At 39.1% G+C, this 23,603-nt stretch overlaps 1 long non-coding RNA gene across 3 annotated transcripts in view; it reads right to left on the reverse strand.

Annotated features, from left to right (window-relative positions):
* Positions 1–19,799, reverse strand: part of LOC137623119 (uncharacterized) — a 54,837-nt gene extending 35,038 nt beyond the window's left edge. For all 3 annotated transcript variants that reach the window (XR_011040558.1, XR_011040560.1, XR_011040559.1), the window contains exon 1: positions 19,660–19,799. This is a non-coding gene — a long non-coding RNA (uncharacterized lncRNA). The remainder of the gene's footprint in view (positions 1–19,659) is intronic.
* Positions 19,800–23,603: the final 3,804 nt, after the last annotated feature.

Genomic DNA, 23,603 nt, shown 5'->3' on the forward strand with positions numbered 1-23,603 from the left:
ATTTTTGAACACCACATATAATGAGAGATATGAAAATATGAGCATTATGCTGGCTTTGGTACTTTTGAACACTCCACAAATGCGAGTATAAATATTTAAATGAGTAAAAATATGAAAGGTTAAGCTCCCAAATGACTAATTATAGTACTTTGTCATGACATACTTATGGAAGTTTAGACATACCTATGAAAGATTACAAACTGCTTCTGTTTAACCTTTCCTCTAAGATATTTTATCGAAATTTTCTCCCTGCATGGGCTTATCTAGAGTGCCTTTTCGAAAATAAAAAATATTTTATTTCGAGTACAAAGTTCTTACGTATACTTTAAGGCTTAAGCATTTGGTTCTACTTAGAGCGAGAAAAAAAAAAACCGAGTCGTTTACGCTACCAAGTGAAATATTTTTCCATCTTATTTTACCAGCACACATTTCACGGTTAGCTCTGTTACTAAAGATTTTAGAATAACTTAAAAGGAATAGAAATTACTTTAAAAGGTCATATAATTAAGTAATTTCTCTATTTCACTGTCACTTCATCCGAATCTACTTTTCTTTTCTTACTGGTGACTTTACCTTTAGTCGTTGACAGAAGCTTACTAAACTATCACAAGACTTATAATTGACAAATTTCCTCTAATTTAGCTAAAGGTCATCTATCTCCTGTGACAATCTTCTCAAATACCAGGACGCACACCACCAGGTAACCACCAATCACCTCTGATGTCTCAAAAATAAGGAAATGGAAGAAAGTCTCCCACAACATTTGAACCAGATAAACATTCAAGGAGAATAGTATTGTGGAAACAGACATAAAAATCCATATAAGTGTCTAATTCCAAAATACTACCTCACGCGGCTAACGTGCTAAGTGAAAATTGTACATTGGAGCAAGGAGATGATGTGAATTAAGAGTAAAGCAAGCCACGGTTGAACATATATAAGCAATCGCTTATCTATGTTCTACCGTGGCTTGCTGATGAAACCTCACATGATCCATCAAGTTTCATAAAGTTGGTTTTACAGTTTGGTATGGATGTCAAAGAAATTCGTGCTTGCCTGGGAAAGTGTAGACGTTGCAACTGGTTTATGGCTAAACCAGCAGTAGATCTACAAGCCTAAAACTAGTGTTTATAGCGCGACTTTGCAAAACAAAGAAACCTTATTACATTATAGAATGAGAAGCACTTATTCAAAATATTTAAATGGAAAAATACTCTTTTCGTTCACTTTCCTTTAACGACAGATTGTCATAATAAAAATACATCATGTTCTTCGAAAAGTGGTTTATATTTCACTAATATTCAGCCTTCTTCAGTTATTGTCGAGGAATAAAATCTCGATCATTGTTACTATTGATGAAGCCCCTTCCACAGGAGGGGCAAATACACGGCAGACAGACACCTGCCAATTTTGTGGTAAGCGTGGAGATCAGTGTAGATGACGTCATAGAAGGCTAAACAATGGTTAAACCATCCAAGTGACAGTGCCCCAACTGTATGATTGCAAGAGCACGTGCTTTATTGCAAGAGCACATGCTTGATTGCAAGGGCCAGACAATCTGCAACAACAGTGCCCATGTTGTTGAGTCACTGGATGGGCGTGTGATCAGGGACCACGTTGTCAGATACATCTGCACTGTGGCCTCTGCTACACTTCTAATCCATGTCGTACGTTCGCCAGTGTGTGCCTACTGCCTGCTATTGAAATTTTAATCTGTTAAAAGTTTCCAAGAGAATTACAGGCAAATCGAGTGCCCGTCCTGCATTTACCCATAATGTGGAAGGGGCTTAAAGCAACAACAATATCTGATAAAAAGGACTATGATATGGATTGTCCAAAAAAGATCTAAAGGTCAAAGACCATGAGAGAATGAACTTTTAGAAATGGTATTACTTGTTTGAAAGTCTGTTCTATACCTTTAAAACGAAGTTAGTTTCAGCGAAGGTATTTTGAGCAAATTCCTTTGGAGTGAAACCGGTTTGAACGATAGATTAAGAACGAATGGAATTTCGAGCGAAGGTTTATTTTAAGCGATTACTTCAAACTGTTAGCTCAGTTCGAGATTGTTCAAGTAATTTCTACGTGAATATTTTATTCTTATTCATATTCTGGAACTTCAAAAATTAAGTATTCAGTTCGAAGTAGGCCCATAATGGAGATTATAGTTTCTGGCCGAGGTAAAAAGAAACTTGTTATAAAGGATTTATTTATTGAAAGGATAAAGCTACGCAAACTAAGTTTTCTTGGCGGTGTGAAGTGAAGGGTTGCGAAGGACGGTCAAGCAACACAGTATGAAAAAAGAATTTGCAATGAGAGAGGAGAACACTCATGCACCCCAACCGGTTAAAGTCGGCGAAGAAATAGTTAAAGAAGAAATCTGCAAAGCTGCTGAAGCGTCGCATGATCCACCAAGACACATACTCCACACTCGTGCACCTCAACCAGTTAAACTCAGTGGAGAAAAGGTTAAAGAAAAAATCTGCAAGGCTACTGAAGCGTCGCATGATCCACCGAGACGCATACTCCACTCTCATACACCTCAACCGGTTAAAGTCGGCGAAGAAATAGTTAAAGAAGAAATCTGCAAAGCTGCTGAAGCGTTGCATGATCCACCGAAACGCATACTCCACTCTCATGCATCCCAACCAGTTAAAGTCAGTGAAGAAATAATTAAAAGAAAAAATCTGCAAAGCTACTGAAGCGTCGCATGATCCACCGAGACGCATACTCCACTCTCATGCACCCCAACCGGTTAAAGTTGGTGAAGAAATAATTAAAAGAAAAACTCTGCAAAGCTACTGAAGCGCCGCATGATCCACCGAGACGCATACTCCACTCATGCACCCCAACCGGTTAAAGTCGGTGAAGAAATAATTAAAAGAACAAATCTGCAAAGCTACTGAAGCGTCGCATGATCCACCGAGACGCATACTCCACTCTCATGCACCCCAACCGGTTAAAGTTGAAGAAATAATTAAAAGAAAAACTCTGCAAAGCTACTGAAGCGTCGCATGATCCACCGAGACGCTTACTCCACACTCATGCACCCCAACCGTTTAAAGTCTGAGAAGAAATAATTAAATGAAAAAACCTGCAAAGCTACTGAAGCGTCACATGATCCACCGAGATGCATACTCCACTCTCATGCACCACAACCGGTTAAAGTCAGTGAAGAAATAGTTTCAGAAAAAATTCGCAAAGCTGCTGATGCGTCGCATGATCCACAGAGACGCATACTCCAACCTCATGCATCCCATCCAGTTAAAGTCAGTGAAGAAATAGTTTCAGAAAAAACTCGCAAAGCTGCTGATGCGTCGCATGATCCACAGAGACGCATATTCCACACTCATGCACCCCAACCGGTTAAAGTCACTGAAGAAATAGTTTCAGAAAAAATTCGCAAAGCTGCTGATGCGTCGCATGATCCACCGAGACGCATACTCCACACTCATGCACCCCAACCGGTTAAAGTCAGTGAAGAAATAGTTTCAGAAAAAATTCGCAAAGCTGCTGATGCGTCGCATGATCCACAGAGACGTATACTCCACACTCATGCACCCCAATCGGTTAAAGTCAGTGAAGAAATAGTTTCAGAAAAAATTCGCAAAGCTGCTGATGCGTCGCATGATCCACCGAGACGCATACTCCACACTCATGCATCCCATCCGGTTAAAGTCAGTGAAGAAATAGTTTCAGAAAAAATTCGCAAAGCTGCTGAAGCATCACATGATCCACCAAGATGCATACTCCCCTCTCATGCACCACAACCGGTAAAGTCAGTTTAGACAGTTTCAGAAAAAATTCGCAAAGATGTTGAAGCATCGCATGATGCACCGAGATGCATACTCCACTCTCATGCACCCCAACCGGCTAAAGTCAATGAAGAAATAGTTTCAGAAAAAATTCCCAATGCTGCTGAAGCGTAGCATGATCCACCGAGACGCATACTGCACTCTCATGCACCCCAACCGGCTATAGTCAGTGAAGAAATAGTTTCAGAAAAAATTCGCAATGCTGCTGAAGCGTAGCATGATCCACCGAGACGCATACTCCACTCTCATGCACCACAACCGGCTAAAGTCAGTGAAGAAATAGTTTCAGAAAAAATTCGCAATGCTTCTGAAGCGTCGCATGATCCACCGAGACGCATACTCCACTCATGCACCCCAACCGGCTAAAGTCAGTGAAGAAATAGTTTCAGAAAAAATTCGCAATGCTGCTGATGCGTCGCATGATCCACCGAGACGCATAATCAACTCTCATGCACCACAACCGGCTAAAGTCAGTGAAGAAATAGTTTCAGAAAAAATTCGCAATGCTGCTGATGCGTCGCATGATCCACCGAGACGCATAATCAACTCTCATGCACCACAACCGGCTAAAGTCAGTGAAGAAATAGTTTCAGAAAAAATTCGCAATGCTGCTGATGCGTCGCATGATCCACCGAGACGCATAATCAACTCTCATGCACCACAACCGGCTAAAGTCAGTGAAGAAATAGTTTCAGAAAAAATTCGCAATGCTGCTGATGCGTCGCATGATCCACCGAGACGCATAATCCACTCTCATGCACCACAACCGGCTAAAGTCAGTGAAGAAATAGTTTCAGAAAAAATTCGCAATGCTGCTGATGCGTCGCATGATCCACCGAGACGCATAATCAACTCTCATGCACCACAACCGGCTAAAGTCAGTGAAGAAATAGTTTCAGAAAAAATTCGCAATGCTGCTGATGCGTCGCATGATCCACCGAGACGCATAATCAACTCTCATGCACCACAACCGGCTAAAGTCAGTGAAGAAATAGTTTCAGAAAAAATTCGCAAAGCTGCTGATGCGTCGCATGATCCACCGAGACTCATACTCCACACTTATGCATCCCAACCAGTTAAAGTCAGTGGAGAAATAATTTAAAGAAAACATCTGCAAAGCTGCTGAAGCATCACATGATCCACTGAGACGCATACTCCACTCTCATGCACCCCAACCGGCTAAAGTCAGTGAAGAAATAGTTTCAGAAAAAATTCGCAATGCTGCTGATGCGTCGCATGATCCACCGAGACGCATAATCAACTCTCATGCACCACAACTGGCTAAAGTCAGTGAAGAAATAGTTTCAGAAAAAATTCGCAATGCTGCTGATGCGTCGCATGATCCACCGAGACGCATAATCAACTCTCATGCACCACAACCGGCTAAAGTCAGTGAAGAAATAGTTTCAGAAAAAATTCGCAATGCTGCTGATGCGTCGCATGATCCACCGAGACGCATAATCAACTCTCATGCACCACAACCGGCTAAAGTCAGTGAAGAAATAGTTTCAGAAAAAATTCGCAAAGCTGCTGATGCGTCGCATGATCCACCGAGACGCATACTCCACACTCATGCATCCCAACCGGTTAAAGTCAGTGAAGAAATAGTTTCAGAAAAAATTCGCAAAGCTGCTGATGCGTGGCATGATCCACCGAGACGCATACTCCACACTCATGCATCCCAACCGGTTAAAGTCAGTGAAGAAATAGTTTCAGAAAAAACTCGCAAAGCTGCTGATGCGTCGCATGATCCACCGAGACGCATACTCCACACTCATGCATCCCAACCGGTTAAAGTCAGTGAAGAAATAGTTTCAGAAAAAATTCGCAAAGCTGCTGAAGCGTCGCATGATCCACCGAGACGCATACTCCACTCTCATGCACCACAACCGGTAAAGTCAGTTTAGACATAGTTTCAGAAAAAATTCGCAAAGCTGCTGATGCGTCGCATGATGCACCGAGATGCATACTCCACACTCATGCATCCCAACCGGCTAAAGTCGGTGAAGAAATAGTTTCAGAAAAAATTCGCAAAGCTGCTGATGCGTCACATGATCCACCGAGACTCAATACTCCACACTCATGCATCCCAACCGGTTAAAGTCAGTGAAGAAATAGTTTCAGAAAAAATTCGCAAAGCTGCTGATGCGTGGCATGATCCACCGAGACTCAATACTCCACACTCATGCATCCCAACCGGTTAAAGTCAGTGAAGAAATAGTTTCAGAAAAAATTCGCAAAGCTGCTGATGCGTCACATGATCCACCGAGACTCAATACTCCACACTCATGCATCCCAACCGGTTAAAGTCAGTGAAGAAATAGTTTCAGAAAAAATTCGCAAAGCTGCTGAAGCGTCGCATGATCCACCGAGACGCATACTCCACTCTCATGCACCACAACCGGTAAAGTCAGTTTAGACATAGTTTCAGAAAAAATTCGCAAAGCTGCTGATGCGTCGCATGATGCACCGAGATGCATACTCCACACTCATGCACCACAACCGGTTAAAGTCAGTGAAGAAATAATTAAAAGAAAAAACCAACAAAGCTGCTGAAGCATCACATGATCCACCAAGATGCATACTCCCCTCTCATGCACCACAACCGGTAAAGTCAGTTTAGACATAGTTTCCGAAAAAATTCGCAAAGCTGCTGATGCGTCGCATGATGCACCGAGATGCATACTCCACTCTCATGCACCACAACCGGTTAAAGTCAGTGAAGAAATAATTAAAAGAAAAAACCAACAAAGCTGCTGAAGCATCACATGATCCACCGAGATGCATACTCCCCTCTCATGCACCACAACCGGTAAAGTCAGTTTAGACAGTTTCAGAAAAAATTTGCAAAGATGTTGAAGCATCGCATGATCCACCGAGACGCATACTCCACTCTCATGCACACCAACCGGCTAAAGTCAGTGAAGAAATAGTTTCAGAAAATATTCGCAATGCTGCTGAAGCGTAGCATGATCCACCGAGACGCATACTCCACTCTCATGCACCACAACCGGCTAAAGTCAGTGAAGAAATAGTTTCAGAAAATATTCGCAATGCTGCTGAAGCGTAGCATGATCCACCGAGACGCATACTCCACTCTCATGCACCACAACCGGCTAAAGTCAGTGAAGAAATAGTTTCAGAAAAATTCGCTAAGCTGCTGATGCGTCGCATGATCCACCGAGACGCATACTCCACCCTCATGCACCACAACCGGCTAAAGTCAGTGAAGAAATAGTTTCAGAAAAAATTCGTTAAGCTGCTGATGCGTCGCATGATCCACCGAGACGCATACTCCACCCTCATGCACCACAACCGGCTAAAGTCAGTGAAGAAATAGTTTCAGAAAAATTCGCTAAGCTGCTGATGCGTCGCATGATCCACCGAGACGCATACTCCACCCTCATGCACCACAACCGGCTAAAGTCAGTGAAGAAATAGTTTCAGGAAAAATTCGCTAAGCTGCTGATGCGTCGCATGATCCACCGAGACGCATACTCCACCCTCATGCACCACAACCGGCTAAAGTCAGTGAAGAAATAGTTTCAGGAAAAATTCGCTAAGCTGCTGATGCGTCGCATGATCCACCGAGACGCATACTCCACCCTCATGCACACCAACCGGCTAAAGTCAGTGAAGAAATAGTTTCAGAAAACATTCGCAATGCTGCTGAAGACTCACCACGATCCACCGAGACGCATACTTCACTCTCATGCACCACAACCGGCTAAAGTCAGTGAAGAAATAGTTTCAGAAAAAATTCGCTAAGCTGCTGATGCGTCGCATGATCCACCGAGACGCATACTCCACCCTCATGCACCACAACCGGCTAAAGTCAGTGAAGAAATAGTTTCAGGAAAAATTCGCTAAGCTGCTGATGCGTCGCATGATCCACCGAGACGCATACTCCACCCTCATGCACCACAACCGGCTAAAGTCAGTGAAGAAATAGTTTCAGAAAACATTCGCAATGCTGCTGAAGACTCACCACGATCCACCGAGACGCATACTTCACTCTCATGCACCACAACCGGCTAAAGTCAGTGAAGAAATAGTTTCAGAAAAAATTCGCTAAGCTGCTGATGCGTCGCATGATCCACCGAGACGCATACTCCACCCTCATGCACCACAACCGGCTAAAGTCAGTGAAGAAATAGTTTCAGGAAAAATTCGCTAAGCTGCTGATGCGTCGCATGATCCACCGAGACGCATACTCCACCCTCATGCACCACAACCGGCTAAAGTCAGTGAAGAAATAGTTTCAGAAAAAATTCGCTAAGCTGCTGATGCGTCGCATGATCCACCGAGACGCATACTCCACCCTCATGCACCACAACCGGCTAAAGTCAGTGAAGAAATAGTTTAAGAAAAAATTCGCAATGCTGCTGAGGCGTCGCATGATCCACCGAGACGCATACTCCACCCTCATGCACCACAACCGGCTAAAGTCAGTGAAGAAATAGTTTAAGAAAAAATTCGCAATGCTGCTGAAGCGTCGCATGATCCACCGAGACGCATACTCCACCCTCATGCACCACAACCGGCTAAAGTCAGTGAAGAAATAGTTTAAGAAAAAATTCGCAATGCTGCTGAAGCGTCGCATGATCCACCGAGACGCATACTCCACCCTCATGCACCACAACCGGCTAAAGTCAGTGAAGAAATAGTTTCAGAAAAAATTCGCTAAGCTGCTGATGCGTCGCATGATCCACCGAGACGCATACTCCACTCTCATGCACCACAACCGGCTAAAGTCAGTGAAGAAATAGTTTCAGAAAAAATTCGCTAAGCTGCTGATGCGTCGCATGATCCACAGAGACGCATACTCTACCCTCATGCACACCAACCGGCTAAAGTCAGTGAAGAAATAGTTTCAGAAAAAATTCGCTAAGCTGCTGATGCGTCGCATGATCCACCGAGACGCATACTCCACTCTCATGCACCACAACCGGCTAAAGTCAGTGAAGAAATAGTTTCAGAAAAAATTCGCTAAGCTGCTGATGCGTCGCATGATCCACCGAGACGCATACTCCACTCTCATGCACCACAACCGGCTAAAGTCAGTGAAGAAATAGTTTCAGAAAAAATTCGCAATGCTGCTGAAGCGTCGCATGATCCACAGAGACGCATACTCCACCCTCATGCACACCAACCGGCTAAAGTCAGTGAAGAAATAGTTTCAGAAAAGCTTCGCAATGCTGCTGAAGCGTCGCATGATCCACAGAGACGCATACTCCACCCTCATGCACACCAACCGGCTAAAGTCAGTGAAGAAATAGTTTCAGGAAAAATTCGCTAAGCTGCTGATGCATCGCATGATCCACCGAGACGCATACTCCACCCTCATGCACCACAACCGGCTAAAGTCAGTGAAGAAATAGTTTCAGAAAAGCTTCGCAATGCTGCTGAAGCGTCGCATGATCCACAGAGACGCATACTCCACTCTCATGCACCACAACCGGCTAAAGTCAGTGAAGAAATAGTTTCAGAAAAAATTCGCTAAGCTGCTGATGCGTCGCATGATCCACCGAGACGCATACTCCACTCTCATGCACCACAACCGGCTAAAGTCAGTGAAGAAATAGTTTCAGAAAAAATTCGCTAAGCTGCTGATGCGTCGCATGATCCACAGAGACGCATACTCTACCCTCATGCACACCAACCGGCTAAAGTCAGTGAAGAAATAGTTTCAGAAAAGCTTCGCAATGCTGCTGAAGCGTCGCATGATCCACAGAGACGCATACTCCACCCTCATGCACCACAACCGGCTAAAGTCAGTGAAGAAATAGTTTCAGAAAAAATTCGCTAAGCTGCTGATGCGTCGCATGATCCACCGAGACGCATACTCCACCCTCATGCACCACAACCGGCTAAAGTCAGTGAAGAAATAGTTTCAGAAAAAATTCGCTAAGCTGCTGATGCGTCGCATGATCCACCGAGACGCATACTCCACCCTCATGCACCACAACCGGCTAAAGTCAGTGAAGAAATAGTTTAAGAAAAAATTCGCAATGCTGCTGAAGCGTCGCATGATCCACAGAGACGCATACTCCACTCTCATGCACCACAACCGGCTAAAGTCAGTGAAGAAATAGTTTCAGAAAAAATTCGCTAAGCTGCTGATGCGTCGCATGATCCACCGAGACGCATACTCCACTCTCATGCACCACAACCGGCTAAAGTCAGTGAAGAAATAGTTTCAGAAAAAATTCGCTAAGCTGCTGATGCGTCGCATGATCCACAGAGACGCATACTCTACCCTCATGCACACCAACCGGCTAAAGTCAGTGAAGAAATAGTTTCAGAAAAGCTTCGCAATGCTGCTGAAGCGTCGCATGATCCACAGAGACGCATACTCCACCCTCATGCACACCAACCGGCTAAAGTCGGTAAAGAAATAGTTTCAGAAAAAATTCGCAATGCTGCTGATGCGTCGCATGATCCACAGAGACGCATACTCCACCCTCATGCACCACAACCGGCTAAAGTCAGTGAAGAAATAGTTTCAGAAAAGCTTCGCAATGCTGCTGAAGCGTCGCATGATCCACAGAGACGCATACTCCACCTTCATGCACACCAACCGGCTAAAGTCAGTGAAGAAATAGTTTCAGAAAAAATTCGCAATGCTGCTGATGCGTCGCATGATCCACCGAGACGCATACTCCACTCTCATGCACCACAACCGGCTAAAGTCAGTGAAGAAATAGTTTCAGAAAAAATTCGCTTAGCTGCTGATGCGTCGCATGATCCACAGAGACGCATACTCTACCCTCATGCACCACAACCGGCTAAAGTCAGTGAAGAAATAGTTTCAGAAAAAATTCGCTAAGCTGCTGATGCGTCGCATGATCCACAGAGACGCATACTCTACCCTCATGCACCACAACCGGCTAAAGTCAGTGAAGAAATAGTTTCAGAAAAAATTCGCTAAGCTGCTGATGCGTCGCATGATCCACAGAGACGCATACTCTACCCTCATGCACCACAACCGGCTAAAGTCAGTGAAGAAATAGTTTCGGAAAAAATTCGCTAAGCTGCTGATGCGTCGCATGATCCACCGAGACGCATACTCCACTCTCATGCACCACAACCGGCTAAAGTCAGTGAAGAAATAGTTTCAGAAAAAATTCGCTTAGCTGCTGATGCGTCGCATGATCCACCGAGACGCATACTCCACCCTCATGCACCACAACCGGCTAAAGTCAGTGAAGAAATAGTTTCAGAAAAAATTCGCTAAGCTGCTGATGAGTCGCATGATCCACAGAGACGCATACTCTACCCTCATGCACCACAACCGGCTAAAGTCAGTGAAGAAATAGTTTCAGAAAAAATTCGCTAAGCTGCTGATGCGTCGCATGATCCACAGAGACGCATACTCTACCCTCATGGACCACAACCGGCTAAAGTCAGTGAAGAAATAGTTTCAGAAAAAATTCGCTAAGCTGCTGAAGCGTCGCATGATCCACCGAGACGCATACTCCACCCTCATGCACCACAACCGGCTAAAGTCAGTGAAATAGTTTCAGAAAAAATTCGCTAAGCTGCTGAAGCGTCGCATGATCCACCGAGACGCATACTCCACCCTCATGCACCACAACCGGCTAAAGTCAGTGAAGAAATAGTTTCAGAAAAAATTCGCTAAGCTGCTGATGCGTCGCATGATCCACAGAGACGCATACTCTACCCTCATGCACCACAACCGGCTAAAGTCAGTGAAGAAATAGTTTCAGAAAAAATTCGCTAAGCTGCTGATGCGTCGCATGATCCACAGAGACGCATACTCTACCCTCATGCACCACAACCGGCTAAAGTCAGTGAAGAAATAGTTTCAGAAAAAATTCGCTAAGCTGCTGAAGCGTCGCATGATCCACAGAGACGCATACTCCACCCTCATGCACCACAACCGGCTAAAGTCAGTGAAGAAATAGTTTCAGAAAAAATTCGCTAAGCTGCTGAAGCGTCGCATGATCCACCGAGACGCATACTCCACCCTCATGCACCACAACCGGCTAAAGTCAGTGAAGAAATAGTTAAGAAATTTGCAAAGCTGATGAGTCATAAGATTCACCAAGACACATGGAATTATCAAGACAAGTTACTGAAAGACAAAAGAGCAAAGTGAAAGGAAAGCTAAATTCCTCAGAAAAGAGATGATTTTGCGTGGATAAATATACTCTTTCATGAAATCTGGGAGGAAAAACATCCCATATATCAGAAAGATTTTTGGTGAATTAAAAAAAAAAACAAGAATCTAAAGACGAAGAATTATGTGAATTTGATTATATATTGAACACCGCATTTTCACCTGCTAGATATGAATATTCAACGTAATTAAATCTGCAATCAATTTACAGTTTCAGATTACAATATATATATATTTCAATTTCGTGAGGAAATTCTTTGCAGTGTACAGGGTGCTCATGGGTATTGTCTTTTAATATGGGTTGCTAAAACATTGAATCATTGTTCAGGTTTTATTTGAATCTAGAATTGAGGCCCTTTGCGTCAATAGGGGTAGGAGGAGATGATTATTATGTCTTGCCAACACTTAATTACCTATCTTCTGTCTTGCCAAAAAGTAATTACCAAATCTTTGGTGGCCCTCACAACCATAATCAAGTGAATAATTGGCCCTCTTAAAGGATTAGAGATATTCCTGCCTTAGAACATATTGTAGTATCCTTTGTAATTAATATAAATCTTCGGATGACTACAAGGACAATAGCAAATCCTATATGTACAAGATTTTCCATACGCAATGAACTAATTGTTAGCTATAACCTCTTTAAAAGAGATTAATCTACTTTATGGACAAACCGATTGGGTTCTTTCCTCGGATGAGCAAAATTTAAAGTATTTTGAGTTTGACAAGTCTTCTGAAGATGACCTTCGCCCGACCGTCTTACTAAAATGGGTTTATTACCTTGAAAAAAGTACCTTTGAATCGGAAGATCTAACTGTCCGATCATCGAACCGTAGGTCAAAGGTTAAATGTCTTCCCAGCCCCCAACCAATAAAGAGCATATGCTGCGGCATTTACTAATTTATGAAGACAATGAAGGATTCGGAAACTAAGAATAATCTAGATATTACCTTATGTAATAAACTACCTTTAAAGTGGTAATTTTAGAATTAGTATAACAGTTTGGAGTGATCAAATTACTTCTAAGTAATCTCAAGATTAAAACTGTTTAATTAGATTAACTTAATATGAAATGGATCCAGGGAAAGTACTATAAGATATATACTTTAGTAACGTAAAGAAAAACCGATTTAAAAACTTTTCAACACTTTGCAAAGTTACGGTTTTCACTTTTGGTAAGTTTTGCAATTACAAGGGTCACCAAAAATAACTAAACCGCGAAGAGGCAATGTTTTTCACCCTCAAAACCAACCGGCAGAAATAAGAAACTATTGGGGCATTTGCCAACAGTTAGTGAATGGATTCGTGCAATATAATTGCAAAGAAAACTAAAAAAAAGGTAAGAGGTATTCCATGGAAATAAGAAGACCAGCGGCACAAGTCTTGTGGTCGAGACATAAGCGAAAGTTTAATTGTACTAATACAGCCTTTTAGAAAAAAAGGCTGTTGGGTAATTAGCTGAAGGTCCTGAAGGACCTAAAGGACCTAACAAGAAACAGTCATCGTGAGAGTAAGACTGCCTCTGATATTTGACGACGTACGGTTGGAGACAGGAATTTCTGCCCCACCTCGCTCTGAGAAAGTGCACCCTGTCATACACTTACTGCGCGATGAGTAACCAAACAAGCGTAGGGAGAGATGACATTGTTGGAGGGAGAGAGATACACAGGCACTTCCCATAAAGTAAGGTTATGCCAGGGGGCACTTCCTCAGAGAGAGGTGGGCTAGAAAGTCAAGTGACCAACTGTACTTTACATATTAATCTACCTTATAGTTATCTTTTAAACAACATTTTAAATGTCAGAAATGTACAGATTTCTAATTGCATTGGAGCGTACCTCACAGGGATTGTCAAACAAAACTTTGCGAAAGCAGTTTTGTATTAACTTTGAAAACTAGAAACCAGTACCAAAATCTGGGATATTTAGAGATTAAAAGAATTTACCTATCAAAACCTGGAATCTCTTCCAATGACTTTAAACCAAGTTGTCCGGTAGAACGAGAAGAAATGCAGGAAAGATATCCGTAGAAATACGATTGAAGTCACTAAACATAAAATTCAGTTTGTAAAGAGTTTCTATTAATAAATTCAATTTACTTTTACACACTTCTCTGATCCCATCACATAGGGGAACCCTACTCTACAGGGCCTGCAAGATCAGTTTATTGTATACATAGGTAACTTGCACATCCCACTGCATAGGTGTTTATTGTTGAGGAAAACCAGCAGCAGAATTTAATTAATCCTCAACTGAAGGAGGCATTCGTTTTATAACTACTTCCAAAAGTAACAGATTTCAATTTGATGACTGTCAATTTGAAAACTTATGGGGGGGATGATAAAATTATTAATTTGAATTTTTAAACCGAGAACTACATAATTGCATTAAAATTAACACAACGCGGTATGAGGGTTTTGTTTGAAGTATACAACACTCATTAGTAGGACACATTAATGGTTTACAAGGTAAATGCTATTCAATACAGGCTTGCTTTGTTTAAAGTAGCGTCAAAACCTTGCTAACTCACGGTAGGAATAATTTCACTAAATCTACAATTACGGTAATAAATTTATTTGGCTAAAGTATCTATGCCAATTCTATAAATTATGTAGCTAATAAATTTTACGCATTACGTTCAAATATATTTATAGATACAGACCAACAGTATGGAAACTTAAGAGCTTCAAAAAGCAGAAATAACTTATTGTACTGTGGGGATGAGAGTTTAATAACCGATTAAGTAATACCAAATAAGGAACAATGTGCCAGAGAGTCATTGCTAATATTAGAGAAATGTTCACTATCTAGGGCAAAGAGAAAAAGGAAACTTGTAGTCTATAGACTAAGTCATAACCGAGCTACATTCAGAATAAAAATTCCCGGACTAACTTTTTATGACTCACGAAATGGTTGTCCTGTAACTAACTATTTTACTGTATAGTAAATCTGATCAAAACTGCTCAGGACAATTATATAATAGATATGCTGATTAAGTCTATGGTAATAAATGAAATTTTTTTTTTTATAAGTAACTTCGTTTACGCAAGTTTGCATTTAAAGTATATGAGCTTTGTATAATAAATTTCTAGTATAGAAGTGTAAATATTATGAACAGACTGTATAATTTATCAATACAAGGAAAAAAAAGTGAAAACTATACTCTCATGTACCATACCACAACCGGTTAAAGCCAGTGAAGAAATAGTTAAAAGAAAAAAATCTAGAATTAAGGCCCTATGCGGCAATAGGGTTAGATGATTATGATGTCTTGGCAACAAGCATTTACCAATCTTCTGTCTTGCCAACAAGTAATTACCAAATCTTTGGTGGCCCTCACAACCATAAGCAAGTGAATAATTGGCCCTCTTAAAGTATTAGACACATTCCTGCCTTGGAACATATTGTAGTATCCTTTGTAATTAATTTAAGTCTTCGGATGAATACAAAGACAGTAGCAAATACTATATGTATAAGATTTTCCATACACAATGAACTAATTGTTAGCTATAATCACTTCAAAGAGATCAATCTACTTTATGGACAAACCGATTGGGTTCTTTCCTCGGATGAGCAAAATTTAAAGTATTTTGAGTTTGAAAAGTCTTCTGAAGATGACCTTCGCCCGACTGTCTTACTAAAATGGGTTTATTATCTTGAAAAAAGTACCTTTGAATCTGAAGATCTAACTGTCCGATTATCAAACCTTACGTAGCTAATAAACTGTACGTATTATGTTAAAATAAATTTAAAAGATACAAACAAACGGTATGGAAACTTTCGCTTCATCAATATAGAAAAACAAAAAACAGCATTCTCCTGTGGGGAGGGGAGTTGCGTAATAACCGATAGTACTACCAAATTATAAGGAATAAGCCAAAGAGTCTTTGCGTAATATTAAAGAAATATTCACGACCTTTAGAGAACACAAAAAAAAAGGTAAGTTAGCTTGCTGGTCAGAAAGGGTTCGTCAGAGCGCGCGCACTTGCATGTAATACCACAGTAACGTTAACTGCAGTTTGGAAGAGACAGTTCTACGACAGAACAGTAATATTAAACTACCTTCTAAATTGAATTTATAAATCCGAAAACAAAAATATCGAATTTTATAGGCACGTACTACCCAGGAATGAAATACAAACCGCTTTACAAGAGCGGTGTACCCCCATGTACTTAGGAAACTGATGCTAGTTCACGCAAATCTGGGAAACTTTGGATTAATTATAATCTCCAATGATAAGACTATCTACGCTTAAAAATTCTCCGCAAAAATATACTTTTCTCAGTCGAATTTTAGTAAAACAACAGACAGTAATTTTTACCGTACTTAGCTATCTTCTTTTACGGGTTGGTGACCGTAATATCACTACTTTACGTTTGTCTTATCATGTTTTAAAAAGTCTGGCAACCTTCTAGGAATTTTAGTTTAAGGCAAATTTTTAGCAGTAGACTATAGCAACCAGGTCGAACGAGAAGGCAAAAATAGTAACGGATATATAAAGGAGTTTGTTAAGAGCTTTTCATTAAATTCCATTTTTTATAACGGCTGCTTTCCTGGTCATATCACGCAGGGGACACCCCACTCACTATACAGACAAACACGTTCAGTTCATCGTATACATTCTTACGTTATCTTACATATCACTGCGTAACTGGTGTTTTATTGTGAAGTAATATGAAAACAGAAAAATTTGGTTAATAATAAAATTATTAGATATAATTGAAAGACGACTAAAAAAATTAATTAAAGGAGATGATTTTGATCAAGCATAGCTAAATTAAGTGTTATTTAATGTTAATTCATTCAATTTTATTGGAATAAATACAGTGTGGTGTAAAGGTTTTGTTGCAAGTAGACGACACGCTAAAGTGATACCTATTTATGGTTTGAAATAAGTAAATCCTATTAAAAATACTGGTATGTAGTTTTGTAGAACATGTCCCAATTATAATAATAATTCCCGGTAAGAATTTAACCAAATCGCCCTTATTTACAGAAAAATTTACTTTGCAATCATCAGCCAAGAAGGATCCAAAACAGAAGTCCATGCAAGAATCGCGCAAACAACAGCGGCGCAAACAAAACTGAATCCAATCTGGAAAGACAAAACATTGCTGTCAAATCCAAATTGAGACTTGCATGCCCTAGTCATTTCCATCCTTCTGTATGCTTGTGAATCCTGGACACTGACGGCAGAACTTCAGAGAAAGATCCAAGCTGCAGAAATGAGATGCTTCAGACGAGTGCTTGGCATCTCGTATATTCAGCATGTCACAAATGAAGAAGTCAGCAGAAGAGTGAGACAACACTTAGGACGCCAAGAAGATCTGCTGTCCACATTGAAGAGGAGTAAACTAAAATGGTATGGCCACACAACAAGATCAAGCGGTCTGTCCAAGACAATTCTCCAGGGAACAGTTCAAAGGAAGAGGAGAAGAGGGCGGCAGAGAAAGAGGTGGACCGACAACATTGCTGAATGGACAGGAAAAACCTTCGCCCAGACCCAGGCACTCGCACACAACCGTGACAAGTGGAGGCACCTATTGCGGTGTTCCACCATGCAGCGCCCCTACGATCCTGGTGGATTATGGGATCGGTAACGGTAAATCCCATACCCATGTCAAAAAGTTATAAAATACGTAGCCAAGAAATTTTTGGTATGTGCGAATACATATGGACATCAACCAGCAGCATTAAAGCTCGCTTAAAAAAAATGAAATAGACAATAGAAAAACAGTAGTTTACAATGAAGAGGAGTTGGGTTGCATATTAAAGTGCCCTTTTCCCATTTTTATGGGGTAAGCACTATTGCCTTCTTAAGGACTTTACTTTGGCTCTGGGAGTACACCGTAAGTCTACTAATATTTACCAAAGAATAGCCAAACTATTGGGGGGCAATATGATCTCCGAACACATTTATCAAAAGGAAGGCTTTGAATTTTTACCTCTTCGATTAAATTCAAATCGTGAAAAACATAATAAACTGCCAACTGAAATGAAGGAGCTAAAGAGAGCAATTGAATTTAAGAAGAAACTAAAGACATTACTTTTCACAAGATCATATGACTTGGAAGATGCTACAATCTAAGAATTGTATAAGTTATAATGAAAATGTTTCGTTAGATGATTGACATGGACCCGTCCGAGAAGTAGTTCACTCGACTTCAGAGGAGGGTTGGATTTAAACCCAAAACAAATGAAAATGAAATGAAATATGAAATTTCTGGACGAAACCTATTCCACCGACACAATGACTGCTGTACCACAAATACATTAATTTTACTATGTAGATCTGGAACTTTCAACTCTTAAATAGTGTTTTGTAAAAGTGGTATACATATAGATGTTAAGTGTGATTTCTTAAAGTGTTAAAGTCCAGTTAAGTTCTGTGATAATTAGATAGTGAATCTGTGAACGTTATGCAAGTATATTGTTAATTCTACAAGCTCCTTTTCACACCCCATGAACCGACGCTGGCTGTACTTCTGCTGAATGCATCCTGTCAAATTTTCATAATCGACGCTTCCTAGAAAATGTGATTCGAAATCAATGATTTGTTCGTGGTTACGAAGACGACGGTCCACAAGTTGACAGCGATTGGGGAGAAGCTCAGTCATTACTTTTGAAGATATAAAGCCTTATTTGATGATATTAAATCGTCAAGCCTTCGTTTGATTATAAAGACTATTTGCATATCATAGCGAGCGCTGGTGAATGGCTAGACAGAGTCCAAACGACAGGAAATAGAGTCTAAAGATTCATAATCCAACGTTATATAAAGATTGACCGTGGTCATAAATAAGAGCTTGGTTCATTTAATCAAATGTCTATTATTGAACAATGACCACGGTCAATCTGAAATGAACATAAAACATATTTAGAATAAATGATGAACAATGTATAGAACTCAAATGAACATAAAACATATTAGGAATAAATGATGAACAATGTATATAACTCAATGTTTATAACCCTCTATTTTGTTGCTTGGGAAACTGAACGACAACCATGGAACTATAGAAAAAAAATATTTTGCTGCCAATGCTTCTTTGACCTATCTAAACTTGAACTTAACATATAAGTTAAAACAATATTTCAATAAGTTATTTTACCTATATGGTGGAACATTAGTAACCCCCGTTGTATTGTTGGTTTCTACTGTATTAAATTTAGTCAGACTTTCAAACATGATTACCTCAAAACCAAACTTTAAGAAAATGGAGTAAAAGTAGTAAGCGGCCTAGACAAATTTCACAAAATTCTAGATTAGTATTCATGAAAAAAAACAGTTTTTCTCATTTAACCAAGGTACTAGAATTTTACTAGAATTATCTTCCACTCGCGTTATGCTTTTCCATCTTCGTACAGGTAACATGAATAAAAATACTTAGAATTGAAAATTTATATATGTTGTAAAACGCATCGATCACAACTGCCAATCTATAGAATTTCTTAATTTACAATAAATACGAAGATTAAAAAAGGAGTTCCATGTAACAGAATGAAAGGTAGGATCATATCGTAACATCCGATAATACTCGATAATGCACTAGATACTAAAATCGAAACGGATATTCGCAATTATATACGCAAGCAGGATGTACACACGAATCCCTGATAATAATGCACCACGCATTGATCATACGAAAATAAACATTAGGCTACAGTTAATAAAAAAAAAAAAAAAAAAAAAACCCTACTCACCTTTAATAACACCGTATACCAGAAGACACTTGAATTCACCGTTATTCAAAACCAAATCGTAGGAATACCGACAAAATCACTTGAGATAATTCAACTTATTTCCAACGGAAGAAACAGCTCATCAGCTGGACGGGCCGAAGTCCACCAGTGAAGTGTATAGAGGTTTTCTTACCTTTCTGTCAACAACTTGCTAACAAGCGGGCTAACAATCGTTAGTACGGTAGTTACGTATTCGGAAATTATGCTTTAATACCTACAAACCTAGTAATTTATCTATATGTTTCTCTTGGTCACTTAGTTATTGCCTATGTGTTTGTATAAAGGTTAAAAATTTCTAGAATAAAATATTGAAAGCTTATTTTATATATATTTTTTGGACTGAACATCTGAGAAATATCGAAAATATCTAAATAATCCAGTTGAATATGAACATCTTCATATATATATATATATATATATATATATATATATATATATATATATATATATATATATATATATATATATATAAACAATATTGATAACAATTCTGACAATCAAATATATTATTTTTGATTGTCCATTTCTAGAAATAAATTCTTCCAATATATATTTTTTAAAACCTCTAAAATTTTCAAAATTTCCAAAAGCAGAAATACGATAAAAATTATAGAGGAAAAAACCCTCAGGTCAGTCTTACCTTGTTATAGTATTTTCAAGACATTATCTCTCTCTCTCTCTCTCTCTCTCTCTCTCTCTCTCTCTCTCTCTCTCTCTCTCTCTCTCTCTCTCTCTCTCTCTCTCTCTCTCTCTCTCTCTCTCTCTCTCTCTCTCTAAGTCTATATATACAGTATATATATATATATATATATATATATATATATATATATATATATATATATATATATATATATATATATATATATCCCTTTCTGAGTGGGGACACCTTAACGTCGTTAAAGGGTTTGTGTATCTCCATGATCAGCAAAGCTGTACTAGTCAGAAACACCCATACTAGGTTGGTTTGCTGTGAATGATCAAACAGAAGTCTCCCACCATCACCAATCCACACTGGCCAGCGTGGTGATGAAAACTTGCTAACTCTAGACATGAATAAGGACATATCTGAAGCCTTTGTCCTGCAGTGCACTAGAAACGGCTGCTTTTGTTGTTTTATATATATAGGCTATATATATATATATATATATATATATATATATAGACTCAGACACAACAAATCTAGCCATTTTTAGTCCACTGCAGGACAAAGTCCTCAGACATGTATTCTATACACACACACACACACACACACACACACATATATATATATATATATATATATATATATATATATATATATATAAATGTATATTCATATACATATATAATATATATATATTTATATATAAATATATACATACATAAATAAATAATCTATATATATATATATATATATATATATATATATATATATATATACATATATATCTTTAAAAGATAAAAATTACTATCTTACTTTTATGGCAAGGTCTTGAGTGTTTCCTTTCAAGTAAATACTTTTGATTCATATTAAGGAAGTTATTTTTTTTTTTATATTAAAATGCATAATTAATAAATAAACAAATACAAAATAAACAAATGAAGATTTACTACATTTATTCATATTTATAATTTTATTTCTATTCAGAGAAAAATTATAAAATATGAAAGTATAAAAATAATATTCAGGATGCCTTTGAAATAAAGAAATCAAATATTGTTAGTGGAATAATATAATTCCTGATAAAAGAAGCATTTATGATAATTCTTATAAAAATTATAAAAATAATCATAAAAAAATATCAAAATGATCATGAATAGAAGAAAGTATAATGCAGAGATAAACAAAACAGAATAATACTGATTATACAGAGTAATAATTAGCACTGTATCTTGCTTCAAACACTGATTCACTTGCATCTTTATGTATCAACATGCTAATTTATAAGATGAAATGAAAACAGAAATGGAATATTCGGATAACTATAGTCCTGTAAATTCACTCTTTGCCTCTGTGTTCCCAAAATACCCTTGATTTACCTAGAGTCAGACCATGAGTCTGTCTGTAACGTCAAAACAAGACTAACTCATTATATATTGTTATATATTTTCAATATTGTTTAATTATTTATAACTTTTTTTCATATAACACAGGATATTATGTTGTCAGCCTTTTTAGATATCAATTACTTTAGATTTCACTAAAATAAGAATCACATAAAACACCATAGAGAAAACTATAAATATAACATCTCGCGTAGGTATAGCAATCCTTCATGCCATTCATAGCAAGAGCTATAAAGGTACACAAAGACCAGGCAGCTAATATCAAAATCACAAAAGAAAATGCAATATTTATGTCCCATAGATTCGTCAACAGAAAATCTTGACACTTCTCAGTCTGTGTCCCAGCTGTGACTGTCACTGGAAGCTTCTTCTTCTTCGTTGTTGTTGCATTCTGAGGACATTGGGTCGCCCGTAGCACCTCCGGGTTTGGAGCACTCGCTGCAAGAGGCTGCACATTTTCTTGAACTTCAACTCCCTTTTCAGGTTTATTCTTCTTACGTCTATTATCTTTACGAGTATCAGTAGATGTTTGCTGGTCCTTTGGCGCTCTGACTACATCTGTCTTCTTCGTTGTTGCATCTTGAGGAAATTGGATCTCTCGAAGCACCTCCGGGTTTGGAGCACTCGTTGCAAGAGGCAGCACATTTTCTTGAACTTCAACTCCCTTTTCAGGTTTATTCTTCTTACGTATATTATAATTTCCTTTGCGAGTATCAGTAGATGATTGTTGGTCCTTTGGCACTCTATCTACGTCTGTTTGTTTGCTTGGGTACTTGTGGGAACAAACAACAGGCGAAAGTTTGGGAAAGTCTGCTATTCGTTGGAGAGGTATCCAAAATGAGCTCTTCTTCTCCTTGGGTTTGTAGAGATCATCCAGGAAGCCGTTAGACTCTTTGGAAAATGCTCTTATAAGAGGAGGGTCGTCCATATCGTCCCAATACATCATTAGAGAATTGTCCATGGCTGTTTCCTCTGTGACGGACAACGTTGATATGTAGGCCTATACCTAGACACAGAGCCTCTGCCTAGACCATGTAGGCTACAGCCTTCTACAGTCTTCTACAGTCCAATGCTTAATGATGTAGAATGTTTTGAACAAAATGAACTAACTATGAAATGAAGGATCTCGTCCAATCAGAGGTAAACATGTTCAAATTTCGACTGACGATTGGTTTAAAGCGACCTTTGATCAGGATAGCATATGGCTTATCAACTTGGCGCCAGTCGGCTCGTGTCGTTTATCAAATTCACAATGTTGTCGTTTATCAAATCGTCGTGTTATAAGATGGGATCAAACTTCTTGAAATTCTATACAAATAGAACTGGCATCTATACACCGTTTTCGATAACCAATTTCATTCTATAATAACTTTAATAATATTTTTTAACCAATTCTTGGCAACAAAGATTAGGCTTACGCAAGAGATGAATGTCTCAAATCAGTATTATCAATTAAGAAAGCGATGTAGATACATTAAAAGCCTTAATGCTTATCATAAATGTAGGTAAAATGTTATCTGCACTTACTGAAGATAGGTAATCTAATGTTGTTGTTTAGTACATGAAATTATCATGTATCATGTGCTGTACACAGAAACTTAATTGGTCCTAGTATGTTATGCTTTCATCAAGATTCTCTCTCTCTCTCTCTCTCTCTCTCTCTCTCTCTCTCTCTCTCTCTCTCTCTCTCTCTCTCTCTCTCTCTCTGAGAAAGTGTATTATAAACCTTGAGTTTTCCTCGCACAAGTACAATAATTAATTTGATGTTAGAACTAAACTATCAATCTTGTACCCTCAAGGAAGAGAACTCTAATCCAAGACAAGACAGTGCAAAACCACGGGACAGAGACTATGGCACT

This window comes from Palaemon carinicauda, chromosome 30 (assembly GCF_036898095.1).
Source record: "Palaemon carinicauda isolate YSFRI2023 chromosome 30, ASM3689809v2, whole genome shotgun sequence".
NCBI lineage: Eukaryota > Metazoa > Arthropoda > Malacostraca > Decapoda > Palaemonidae > Palaemon > Palaemon carinicauda.